The sequence below is a fragment of the Leopardus geoffroyi genome, chromosome E2, assembly GCF_018350155.1.
Source record: "Leopardus geoffroyi isolate Oge1 chromosome E2, O.geoffroyi_Oge1_pat1.0, whole genome shotgun sequence".
Classification (NCBI taxonomy): domain Eukaryota; kingdom Metazoa; phylum Chordata; class Mammalia; order Carnivora; family Felidae; genus Leopardus; species Leopardus geoffroyi.
This window is the reverse complement of record NC_059335.1, coordinates 7,442,779-7,456,037: the sequence shown is the minus strand read 5'-3', so window position 1 is coordinate 7,456,037 and position 13,259 is coordinate 7,442,779. Positions and strand designations below refer to the sequence as shown.

Sequence of the window (13,259 nt, the reverse complement as noted above, 5' to 3'; positions counted from 1 at the left end):
CCGAGGACCGAGAGGCGTCAGTTTCCAGCCTCCTCCTCCTTCAGACCCAGGTGTCCTGGAAGCAGTCGGCAAGGTCGCCCTGGCGTGTATTATTTGGGTCGATGATGCCCCCAGCCCGTGATACGGGTTGGCACAATGCACCACGGAGGAGAGTCGCTGGGGAGGCCGGTGGACTTGGCAGTGGACCCATTAAGTTCGGGTCCCTCCGCCCAGAAGCCGAGGAGTCTAGGCTTCATAAACTGTGGGCATCTGGCTCTTCTCAACGTCTTCCAACTCAGGGTTCCCTGTGACCCCGGGCTCTTCGTCAGACACCAGGGCTCAGCCGGCTGCCACGCGGCGGGCGTCCACAAGGGGGCAGGCGTGAGCAGCACGCCGGGAGGCACGAAAGAAGGAGCAGCGCGGTGAGGCTAGTGGCTGCGAGGGACGTCGTGCGCGCACCTCAGCGCGGTGGTGGCCGACGCCTGGAGCCCCCCACTGGTGCTTTCAGTCATTGCCTTCGCGCTGATGATGCTTGTCCAGGGGCACCGGCATGGAGGCGTGCGCCCGCGTGGTTACCCGCACACCGAGTGAGGAGAGGACAGAACGATCAACCAGTGGGCGACCTGGAGCCCTCTGACCCTTCGGGAATCTGGAGATCCCATTACCTCTCCCCAGACCCCGGGGCACCAGCCCTCACTCTGCCTCTCAGCTACCTAAAAGTCCCAAACCGCTCACGATGGCTCGAGCGGCAGTCAGACCCGCCGTTTTCTTCCCCTCTCCGACCAGGAATCCAGAACCCCGTCCGTCACTTCCCACGAGATCCAAGAGGGCAAACCCTCCAGCCCCCCATTCCCTCAGGTCCCCGATCCGAGCGTTTTGGCGTCCTAGCCCTACCGCCTTGGGACGCGGGAGCCCTTTATACCGTAACGGCAGTGGGCCGCATTGCAGCGCCCCTGTGGGGAAATGAGGGAAGCGCACCGTTAGTGCCCGGGTTCATAATAGCTTCCTGATATACTATTTTCTTTTACTAGGAATAGTTTAAAACTTTTTTTAAATTTATTATCTTGTATTTAAAAATTTTAACGTTTATTTATTTTTGAGAGCACGAGCGGGGGAGGGGCAGAGAGAGAGAGGGAGACACAGAATCCAGCTCCGAGCTGTCAGCACATATCCGGATGCGGGGCTCGAACCCATGAACCTCCAGATCATGACCTGAGCCGAAGTCGGACGTCTAACCGGCTGAGCCACTCAGGTGCCTCGAGATGATTTGAAACATGTCATTTGCTGTTACTCTTTTTATCCCGGAGATTTGCTGTTTATATTTTGTATTTCTTTTCTCATTAGAATAATCAGGTTCATATATAAGTTTACACTGGTAATCTTGTATTTTTTATTAGTATTCTTTAGAAGCTGAAGACCTACAAAATCTTGTCCACCTGTCCCACAGGGAGTCGGAGGGGGTGCTCTCTGGCCATTTCAGACTCTGTCCCTCCCTCCCTCCTGTCTGCCTCCGTCCCTTCCTCCCCTTCCTCCTCCTCCCTCCTCCTCCCTCCTCCTTTCTTTGGGTTCCTCTCTGTCTCTTTTTTTTCTTTTAATAACTTTATTTTATTTATTTTTTGAGAGAGAGCACAAGTGAGCGAGGGGCAGAGAGAGAGAGAGAGAGAGAGAGAGAATCCCATGAGGTGCAGAGAGAGAGAGGGAGAAAAAGAGTTTGGAGCCTGGAGTGGGGCTTGAGCTCACCCAAAGCGGGGCTTGAACTCATGAGCAGTGAGATCATGCCCTTGGCCAAAGTCGGATGCTTAACTGGCTGAGTCACCCAGTTGCCCCTCTGCCTTTCTATGTCTGTTCCTTTCTTTCCTCGGTCTTCCTCCCTCTGCCCAGCTCTGTTTCAGTTAGATCTCTCTCTCTCTGTCTTTCTGGTTCTGCCTCCTTTCTGACTCTTCCTTTGTCCATCTCTCTCTTTGATTTTCCACCCATGTCTCCACCCCTTTGCATATTAACAGACCTGCCTTACCCACCCCCTCCCTCGTGCCCTGGCACCAACAGGAGAGGCTGACAAAGAGCCCAAGGACTTGGTGGTGATGAGGGGCCAGGCCCCGAGTTCCTGCTGTTTTGCACACCTGGAAGTCAAAAGGCAGTAATGAGAGAGGCAGAGTTCCGAAGGAAGAAGTTGGGAATCACGGTGGATGGGTCAGAGTGACCAACATCCAGAAATAGCAGCTGGGCGCTTGCCACTGAAGTCTGGAGCCAGAAACTTGGGACCAACAATCTTGGGTTTGTAACCTGGACTCTGGAGTTTGTAACATCAAGTCTGGAGTCCAGGGTCTGGGCCTGGGGTCTGAGTGTGGGAAGTGGATTCTGGAATTTGCTATTGGAATCTGAACTCAGAAAAGAGGACAAAGGGGATGGCTGGCTCTGGCTGGCTCGGTCAGAAGAACATGCGACTCTTGATCTCGGGGTCCTGAGTTCGAGCCTCACAGTAGGCCTAGAGATTACTTAAATAGATAAAACTTTAAAAAAGAAAAGAAAATAGGGCTGTGGAAATGGACTGTGTTCTCCAGAGGCTAAGGTCTGAGTCTTGGGCCTGAAATCTGTATTCCAGAGTAGTGGTTCTCCAAGTGTAGTTAGTGGAACCTTGAAGGGGTTCCTGAGACTGTTATAGGGGGTCTTGTGAGGTCAAAAACTAGTTTCCTGTTAATCCTAACGCACTATTTACCTTTCTCGTTCTGACTTTCATGAGTGCATAGTGAAATTTTCTGGAGCCTACATGACAAGTGATAGCAAAGCAAATTAAATGCAGAAGCAGATAGGAGAATCAACCCAGCTGTCTTCTGTTGCCACATTTTAAAGAAACTTGCAAAAATGTAAAAACATTGTTACCTTCTCAATAGTTTTTTTGTCTCAGAAAATAGAGTTATTTTTCATTAAGATACATTATTTATATTGACATATATTTGTTATTGTTTTATTTTTTAATTTTTATTAAAAAAATTTTAATGTTTATTTATTTTTGAGACAGAGAGAGACAGAGCATGAATGCGGGGAGGGGCAGAGAGAGAGGGAGACACAGAATCCGAAGTAGGCTCCGGCTCCGGGCTGTCAGCACAGAGCCCGACGCGGGGCTCGAACTCACAGACGGTGAGATCATGACCTGAGCGGAAGTCAGACGCTTAACCGACTGAGCCACGCAGGCGCCCCTGTTATTGTTTTAAAATGAATCAATGAAGGGCATTTGGGTGGCTCAGTCGGTTAAGCGTCTGACCTGGTTCGGCTCAGGTCATGATCTCACGGTCCGTGAGTTCGAGCCCTGTGTCGGGCTCTGTGCTGACAGCTCAGAGCCCGAGCCTGCTTCGGATTCTGTGTCTCCCTCTCTCTCTGCCCCTCCCCCACTCATGCTCTGTCTCTCAAAAATAAATAAACATTGAAAAAATTTTTCTAAATGAATATTTTAAAGATGTCTCCGTTTTAATTCCTAATATGATAAATATTGGTACATACAATCCACATAAACAAAAATTTTAAGTGTGTTAAGGTGTTCTAAGATGAACATGTTTGCAAACCTCACCTGAAGCCTAGAGTGTGAGAGTTCTAGACCCAAAGCTTGGATTCTGGAGTCCAGAATCTGGGATTTGGAGTTAAGCTGTGAGGCTTGGCTTCAGTGCTGTGGGGCTGGATTCTGGAACACAGATCTGACATGCTGGGTCTGTGCTTTGAGCCTTGCTGTCTGCCTGGAGTTCTGGAATCTGGCCTCAAAGGGTCTGGAATCTGGAGTCCGTGGTCTGGTCTGAATTCTATTATCTCTAGCTGAGTGTATCTATTCTGGGTTCTGCTTTCTAGAGCCTGTGATCAGAAGCCTGGTGTCTGCAATCCCAAGGCAGAATTGTGAGGCCTGGAGTCACAGATCTGAGTCTGTAATCATGGGGTCTGGAATCTAAAGTCTGGAATTTTTAGCTTGGGACGTGGAAGACTAAAAAGTCATGCTTGGATTCTTCTCTCTCTCTCCCTCTGCCCTTCCTTCTCATGAGCACATGCTCCCTCTCTCAAAATAAACAAACATTAAAATAAAATTAAAAAAAAATACAGAAATAAAAGAGCAAACAACTATAATAGAATTCTTTTTAATCATAAAAATAGTAAAACAAATGTATCCAATAAATGGGAAAACATACATAAGGTCGCTACATGAAACACAAAATTTGAATGGATTACAATCATTAAAGATATTCAAATAACAATCTGAAAAATGTTGTGACCAAACTCTCAAGCAACAGATAATTCTTGCTTATACGAGTTCTTCTAGAAAGAAGGAGAAAGGCAGGAAGCTGCAATTTATTTTTGAAGTTCGATTTATTTTTTGAAGTCTGGATAATGATAGAATATGACAACTATAGGCTGGTTTCAATTTGCATATAGATGAGAAAAAAAATTAAATATAAGCTAACCAAATCCAACTGTGTGTCTTAAAATGATACATCCTGGGGCGCGTGGGTGGCTCAGTTGGTTAAGTGCCCAACTTCTGCTCAGGTCATGATCTCGGGGTTTGTGGGTTCGAGCCCCACATCGAGCTCTCTGCTCCCAGCACAGAGCCTGCTTAGGATCCTCTGACTCCCTTCTCTCTGTCCCTCCCCTGCTAGTTCTGTCTCTCTCTCTCTCTCTCTCTCTCAAAATGAATGAATAAGCTAAAAAAAATAAATAAAAAACAAAATGATACATTCTGATCAAGTAGAGCTTGAACTTGCGAACCGTGAGATCATGACCTGAGCTGAAATCATGAGTCTGATGCTTAACCGACTAGCCACCCAGGCGCCCTGTTTCCGCCTTTTATTTATTTTTTTTTTTTTCAACGTTTATTTATTTTTGGGACAGAGAGAGACAGAGCATGAACGGGGGAGGGGCAGAGAGAGAGGGAGACACAGAATCGGAAACAGGCTCCAGGCTCTGAGCCATCAGCCCAGAGCCCGATGCGGGGCTCGAACTCACAGACTGCGAGATCGTGACCTGGCTGAAGTCGAACGCTTAACCGACTGCGCCACCCAGGCGCCCCTGTTTCCGCCTTTTAAAATTAATGTTCTTGTGTCTTTGTCTTTATTATTTGCCTCTCATTAATCTTTTTAAGAGAGCTAATATTTGGTTGAGAGAATTATCTCAACATTTTTGCTGTTGTTCTCCGTATCCCCCTTGATTTCCACCCCTCTTTCGATTATTTGCTAACCTATTGGTTCTTTGGGTTTTTTCTATGCTGTCTTATGAACACTCAGCTCATTTCTTTTAAGGCTTCCTTCTAGGGGCGCCTGGGTGGTGCAGTCGGTTAAGCGTCCGACTTCAGCCAGGTCACGATCTCGCGGTCCTTAAGTTCGAGCCCCGCGTCGGGCTCTGGGCTGATGGCTCAGAGCCTGGAGCCTGTTTCCGATTCTGTGTCTCCCTCTCTCTCTGCCCCTCCCCCGTTCATGCTCTGTCTCTCTCTGTCCCCCCAAAAAATAAATAAACGTTGAAAAAAAAAAAAGACTTCCTTCTAATTGTTACTTCCACTGTTTCCCACAAATTTTTACATATTTTATTGTCATTCGTTTCTAGGAATTTCAAAATTCCTTTTCTGATTTATGTTTAATTGAATAGTTAATAAATAATATGCTTACCCATTTCCAGAATGTGAGCTTTTTTTTTTTTTTTTTTTTTTTTTAACATAATATAAGGGATTGCTAGCAAACCTGCCTGACCTTTGCCCTGGAGAGAGATATTCTCTTTATCATCCTGGACCACAAACAGACTTGCTCTGGAGGGACATATTTGCTATTCTGACAGCAAACAAATCTGTTGTAAGGGAGACCTTATCTTCATTATCTAGGACAATAAGACAACCTGCTCTCAAGGAGATACTATCTCACAAGCCTGCCTCTATCCAAACATCCTTGAAAAGACAGTCCAGAAAAAAAAAAAAAAAAGCATGAATACCTTTGCCAAGAAGACGTGCAAACACCTGAAAGGCCCTGAAAGGCCCACGGAGAATTGTCTGTCAACACTGGTCAGCCTCAGGACAACCACATCATTCCATTGTTAAACACTATCTACCACTCGCTGGTTCCCCCTGCCTAACCTGGTTCTCCCATCTCCCATCTAGTTCCTGAACATGTCAGAGATTGGTCTGGCCATATGCAAACACAGACACTTGAGCTGAGATGCTTTCCCCAACACTGTGCTTTCTGCAGCACACTGTGAAATTGGGGATGAGGGCAAGGCTCAGGATCGTGAGGTGGTGTGGTTGGAGATCAAAAATCTTGGGTTTGAGTGGGGAAGGAACCCAGACTCCTGGGTTCTTTTTTGTTTTGTTTTGTTTTAATGTGTGTGTGTGTGTGTGTGTGTTTTTGAGACAAAGAGAGACAGAGCATGAGCAGGGGAGGGGCAGAGAGAGAGGGAGACATAGAATCCGAAGCAGGCTCCAAGCTCTGAGCTGCCAGCACAGAGCCAGATGCGGGGCTCGAACTCACAGACTGTGAGATCGTGACCTGAGCCAAAGTCGGACGCTCAACCGACTGAGCCACCCAGGCACCCCTCTTTTTTTTTTTTAATTTTTGTATTTATTTATTTTTGAGAGAGCGATAGAGTGTGAGTGGGAAGAGCAGAGAGAGAGGGAGACACAGAATCGGAAGCAGGCTCCAGGCTCTGAGCTGTCAGCCCGACGCGGGGCTCAAACCCATGAACTGTGAGATCATGACCGCAGCCAAAGTCGGACGCTCAACCAACTGAGCTACCCAGGCACCCCCAGATTCCTGGGTTCTGATGGAGGATGAGGCTGGAGGTCAAGGTCCTGGGTGAAGAGGAGTGTGGGTTCCTTAATCTTAGGTCCCCGAGGGATGAGTGAGGAGACTGGGAAGGGCCCATCCCCTGAGGTTCTCATGTGGGAATGGCCTAGGGGGTCTCAGAATCCTGTATCCTGAGGAAGGAAAGGCTGGAACTTGGCAGTTGAGCTCCAGGTGTGTGTGGCTTAAGATTCGTTGGTCCCAGGAGGCTGGAACCATTGGCTCCAGGGTCAGGAGGAAAGGTAATGGGATATCCAGATTCCCAAAGGGTCAAGGGAATAAGAGTTGCCCATTCTTTGATCTTCCCATCTACTCCTCATTCCACTTGCAAACACTCACCCCCCTGCATGAGCAGACCCATGAGGGTCCACTTGGTTGAGTACAATCTGTGTGTGCGAGGTGTCCCAGCACAACTGTGGTCGGTATCCCACATCCTCCAGCAAATCCATTACAAGGGAGGGCGTAGCCACCGCCAAAATGCCATGCTGCTACCACTAGCCTGTGCACTTCTCCAGTCATGTGCCCACCACTGTGCACTACTCACATCCACCCCTCTGTGTGCATGGGACCTTAGGGAGCTGAGGGTTGCCACATGCTTTAGATTTGGGCCTTTCAGGATGTCTCAAGGACTTCTGGACAGAGTGGGCAAGGGCCTGATCTTATGAGTTTGCTCCAAGTCTGTGTCCTTCCCGGTGAGTCTCCCAAATATGCTACATTGTGCCAACATCAGCCTTATCTCAGCCACATCTTGTGCCTATCCAGGGCACCCGAAGGACACCAGAGTGTGTGCATGTGTGGAAGGTGGAGGCACAGATTCTTGTGAAGTCAGAGCAGAGTGGATCATGGTGGGGAGGGGAAGAGGAATATGGGAGGTTTTAAGAGTTGGAATGCAATTGGGTTTGCCTGCATTGGGCAGAGAAAATGCTAGGTGTAGGTTTGGAGATAGAATATGACAATCATGGGGCGCCTGGGTGGCGCAGTCGGTTAAGCGTCCGACTTCAGCCAGGTCACGATCTCGCGGTCCGTGAGTTCGAGCCCCGCGTCAGGCTCTGGGCTGATGGCTCAGAGCCTGGAGCCTGTTTCCGATTCTGTGTCTCCCTCTCTCTCTCTGCCCCTCCCCCGTTCATGCTCTGTCTCTCTCTGTCCCAAAAATAAATAAATGTTGAAAAAAAAATTAAAAAAAAAAAAAAGAATATGACAATCACTTAGAACAGAGGGTGGGGCTGGAGTTGAGTTAGACATGGGGATAAGATTGTGCTTGGGTTGGGTTTGGGATTGACGGAGTCGGGGTAGTTTAGGAATAGCATGAGTTGGACTGCGATCGGAGGTGGGTTTGGTTTGCGGATAGATGGAAAATACGTGCACACTGAATTGGGAATGTAGATAGGTTTGGTTTGGGATATGAAAAGCATGGAGCTAGGTATGGGGTTGTGTTGACTGTGACAATGGATAAGGGGTGGGCTTGGTTTTAAATGAGTGCAGATGTGGGGGTTGGCTTGGGTTAGGTTTAGTTGGGTTGGAGACGTCAGGTGCAGTTGGATTGGATAGTGTTAGGTTTGGGCTGGGGTTGGGTAGGCTGTGACTGGGTCAGATGTTGTTAAATTGGATTGGGCTGAGTTGGGTTAGTTTAAGTTCGGTTGAGTTGAGTTGAGTTGAGTTAGGCTGAGGGTTGTGTGGAGTTAGGTTGAACTGGGTCAGGCTAAGTTTGTTTGGGTTTGGTTAGGTCAGGTTTTGATTGGGGTTGTGAACAGGGAGTAGGATGGTTTAGAGGTCTTTGGATCCCGTGGGTTCTCATGCAAGCTGAGGCAAACTTCCCTTCACAGGAGAGTCTCAGGGAATCCTTGATTCTCTTCACAGGAGAGTCTCAGGGAATCCTTGATTCTCTTCACAGGAGAGTCTCAGGGAATCTCTGTGTGGGAGAGGTCAGTCCACTGGCTTAGTATATATCTTAACTTAGACCTCATGGTCTTAAATTGTGTTTATTTGAGTTCAGTTATTTGAGCTCATTATACTGGAGTTTCTCTAGTTTCTCACCTAGGAAAGGGGGAAGATTTTATAAAATTCTTTTTATTTATTTATTTATTTATTTATATTAAAAAAGTTTTTTAATGTTTATTTATTTATTTTTTTTTTGAGAGACATTGATAGAGTGTGAGCAGGGGAGGGGCAGAGAGAGAAAGGAAGACACAGAATCTGAAGCAGGCTCCAGGCTCCAAACTGTCAGCACAGAGCCTGACGCGGGGCTCGAACCCATGAACCGTGAGATCATGACCTGAGCTGAAGTTGGGTGCTCAACCAACTGAGCCACCCAGGCGCCCCATAAAATTCTTTTTTTTTAATGCTTATTTATTTGAGAGAGAGAGAGAGAGAGAGAATGGGGGAGGGGCAGAGACAGAGAGAGAGAGAGAGATTGAGAATCCCAAGCAGGCTTCATCTTGTCAGAGGAGAGCCCAAAGGGGGCTTGATCTCATGAATCATGTGATCATGATCTGAGCTTAAATTAAGAGTCTGACACCTAACCAGCTGAGCCACCCAGGTGGCTCATTTTTATCAAAATCTTGAGACACAGTTAGAGGTGGACTTATGTTAACTGCTGTGGTTACTGAATATTTGAAATAACCTACTTCTTGGAAATAAATGGAATCTTATGGGGTTAATAGTGGATGCTGCAAGGGTCTCATTCCTGATTCACTTCTGAAACTCAAAAGATAATTTCCAGTGCCACTTAACCTTGAATTGTCTGAGTCTGGCTCATGAGATCTAAATAGCTTCATTGGGGAGGGGGAATTGGATTTTGTGTGAGGATGTTCTTGATTTGGAAAGGGCACATCAACAGGAATCATTCCTGGAGCGTTGAGTGCGTACATCTGGAGAATGAGGACTGGGGGGGGGGGGTGGTCACTGTAATCTCACATTATTTGAAGGACATTGGATTTTGAAATGCTAAAGAACTAAATGAAATAGTTTTGGTGGACTCCTGGACTGTCATGGGTTAGGACGAGCTAGGCATGTGGATCTCTGGGACTACAACAGGATTTTATTATGGGAGGAACAAGAGATTTGGGGAACTAGATTCTGGGTGTGAGAGTGCCAGAATCAGAGAGTTCTGAATGCTGGAGCTTTGGTATCAGGAACTTGAGAAGTTAAAGTGCTGACAGTTTGGCTCATAGCTGTGCAGGGATTTGGGAGTCTCCTAGCCCAGTGGTGCTGGCGTTTCAGAACACAACACACTAGGTCTTGGGGTGCGAAGGACTTACTTGGAGTTTAGGCATTTGAAGCTTGGTATTGAGAATCAGCGATTATCCAGCCCTCTTTTCCTGTTTATGCTGGGCCTCTCCTCTCTGGCTCTGTCCCCTATATCAAGGTTCATGAGCTATAGGAGCTCTCCCCCATCTGCCCTCATTCCCTGGGAATGCATCCAGGGTGATCTACTAGTGACAGAACAACTTCCACAGCTCTGGGATTGGGAGGAGGTTGTTCAGCCTCCGTCAGCCTTCGGCCAGGGGGGCAGAAGTGGAGCCTTCAGTGGATGAAGGCTTTAAAAGCCTCCTCAGCTCCAAGCTCACCACCTGCCTGCCTCTGGACACTTCTGTCACCATGTGGTTCCTGGTTCTGTGCCTTGCCCTGTCCCTGGTTAAGATTGGTGAGACAGAGGGGTGGGGGATGCAGAAAGGGGAGTGCTCAGTGACTTTCATGCTGCTCTCACGTCCCCAATAAGCCCTTTCCCTCCCATCCAGCACCCCAGCCTATGCCGCTCCAACCCACAGTCCACCCCAGACTAGGTTACCAGTCTCTCTTCTATCTCTCCTAGCCCCTCCTCGTTGTCATGTTCCCCAGCAGAGGACTGTGGGTCTCTCCATGTCTCTGTCCATCTCTGGGTCCCTCTGCCATATCCCTGTCACTGTATGTCTCACCCTCCACCTCTGTCTCTGGGTCTCTGCCTCACTCCCTCTCCTCCATCACTGCCGAGCATCCCCCAGGACGGGACTGGGGGAGACCCTGGAGAAAAGGAAGTGATTGTCATGACATGTCTCTGTGTGAGGGGGTCTTCTCACGTGTTCAGTCTCTCCCTCCAGGACAGTGATCCACTCTAGGGGGACACAGGGAAGGGCTGGTTTCAGCCGGAGCGTAGTGTGAGCCCTGGAGGAAGGAGGAGGTAGGGGAGGAGGAGGAAGAGGTGAAGGAGGAGGAGGAAAAGGAAGAGGAGGAGGAGAAAAAGGAGATGTAGGAGGAGGGGGGAGGAGAAAGAGGAGGAAGGGGAAGGAGTGGGAGGAGGGGAGAGGGAGGGAGGGGGGTGCTGACTTTGGGCTTGGGACCAGGCCGCCTTCTTCTGGGGACCCCACCCCACAGCCCCAGCTTCACCTGAGCAGGTCCCAGGCCCCCTCCCCCGCCCTTCCTGTCCTCCCTCCCTGTTCTCTCTCTTGCTGCCCCCCCACCCCCACCGCCTGTATTCCTCACTCTCTTCCTTTGCTTCTTTGTCTTTCTGTCACTTTGTCTGCTGCTCCTTCTCCTTCCCTGTCTGTTCCTTCACTCCTGCTTCTTCCCTGGGACCCTTTCTCAGGGTTGCTGCCTTTTCTTTTCCTCTCCTGTCTCCTTTGTGCTCCTTCTGGCTCACTGTTCTTCCCTCTGCCTCATTCCCGCTTCTGTTTCAAGCTCTCTCTTTTTCACTGCTTCTCTTTGTCTCTGGATCTGCCCTTCATGCTGTTACAACCTTCTGTTTTCTCAAGGTCTCTATTTCTCCATGACTCTAAATCTTTCTGGCACACGGCCTCTCTCCATGTTTACTCCTGTTTCTTTCTCTCTCTGGGACCCTTCCCCATGCTCCCTGGCCCCATCTCCCTTTTCCCCTCCTCTCTCCTCATCCCCTGGGCCCCCTCTCTCCCCAGTCATTACCAGCTCTGGCTGGGTCGTCACAACCTGTTCAAGAGGTAAGACACAGGCCAGCTTGTCCGGGTCCGTAATAGCTTCCTACTTGCACTCTGCAACTTGAGCCATGTGAACCACATCCTCAGTCTAGGGGATGGTCGAAGTCACGACCTCATGCTGCTCCGCCTGGCAGAGCCCACCCAGATAACAGAAACTGTGAGGGTCCTGGACCTGCCCACCCAGGAACCCTAAGTGGGGGGGCACCTGCTATGCCTATGGCTGGGGCAGCATCAAACCAGGTAAGTGTACTCCAGGGCCAGACCATGCAGCCTGGAGCCCAGACTCTTGAGTGTAGGGAGGAAGGGACTAGGGACACCCGGACTCTGGCCACAGCCCTTTTTTCTCTCTGGCATGTAGTTATACACTCAAGGAATCTCCAGTGTGTGGACCTCAAACTCCTATCCAATGATGTATGTGACGAACTTTACCTTCAGAAGGTGACAGACTTCATGCTGTGTGTTGGGTTCTTGGAAGGTAAAAAGAACACCTGCCTGGTGAGCCAGCCTTTCACTTCAAGGTTTTGAGGTGAAAGAAGGGAGGTGACCACGGTTCAGGGCTGGAACCTGAAAGCTAATCCATCCCCTTCGTTGTGACTTATGCAATATGCCATGTTGACCTTATTCCTCTCTTGATCACCTCCCTTCCATGACTCCTCAGGGGGGGCATGTCTGGTCAGAGAAAGCTTCCTGAAGAGGTGACATCTGAGATGACCCCTGCTGGTAGGGGTCCTGTAGTATGGTCCTACTCTTCCTTCCTGCTGACCCATCTGTTGGGACTGTCCTTCTGGACTCTGAAGTCCCACCTCTAGTAGCCAGGACTCGAGTCATTGTCCTCTGTGTTGGAATTCCCACCTGCCTTCTGAGAAAGGACTCAGGCAACTGTTTCTTTCCCCATTGCTGGGAGTCGCTGTGTGTAATATGCAAACCCAGGTTTGAAAGCTTGGGTTCCCCAGGCAGAAATTAGGCTGACCTCTGTCACTCTCTGTCTCTCCCTCTTTTACTTTCAGGGTGATTCAGGGGGTCCCCTGGTATGTAATGGCATGTTTCAAGGTATCACATCATGAGGCAGTAAGCCATGTGCCAGATGTAAAAAGCCCACCTTGTACAGCAAGCTGATGCCTCATCTGAAGTAGATCAAGGATGCTATGAGGGCCAACACCTGAATGTTCTTTTCCAACCCTCTACCCCTAATAAAATTGAGTATACATCAATTTCTGGCATCATCTGGTCTTTTCTGGACACAGGGCACCTGGAAGTTCAGGACCCACCTGGCAGAAGCTAGAACTTTCCCAATCCCCCTGACTTGTGTCCTGAGGTGTGGAGTCAAGGACTAGGAGGGGAAGGAAGGGACAGAGACAGGTGGAGTCCAGGGATTGTCAAATGGGGGCAGTTTTGCACCCACCTGCCCAGAAATGTTGGCAATGTCTGAAGACATCTCCCATAGGTTCTGCAAGGACACACACAAGGAGATGGATGTCTGCGTTCTCCGTGGTGACGCTGAGATGGAAGAGGGCTGTGTGTCCGCCTTGAGAGAGAGACAGGGACACGTGGTAGATGC

At 49.0% G+C, this 13,259-nt stretch overlaps 1 pseudogene; it reads left to right on the top strand.

Moving 5' to 3' along the window:
- The first annotated feature begins 135 nt into the window (after positions 1–135).
- LOC123578499 lies at positions 136–12,864 on the top strand (annotated as a pseudogene).
- The last annotated feature ends 395 nt before the right edge of the window (positions 12,865–13,259 follow it).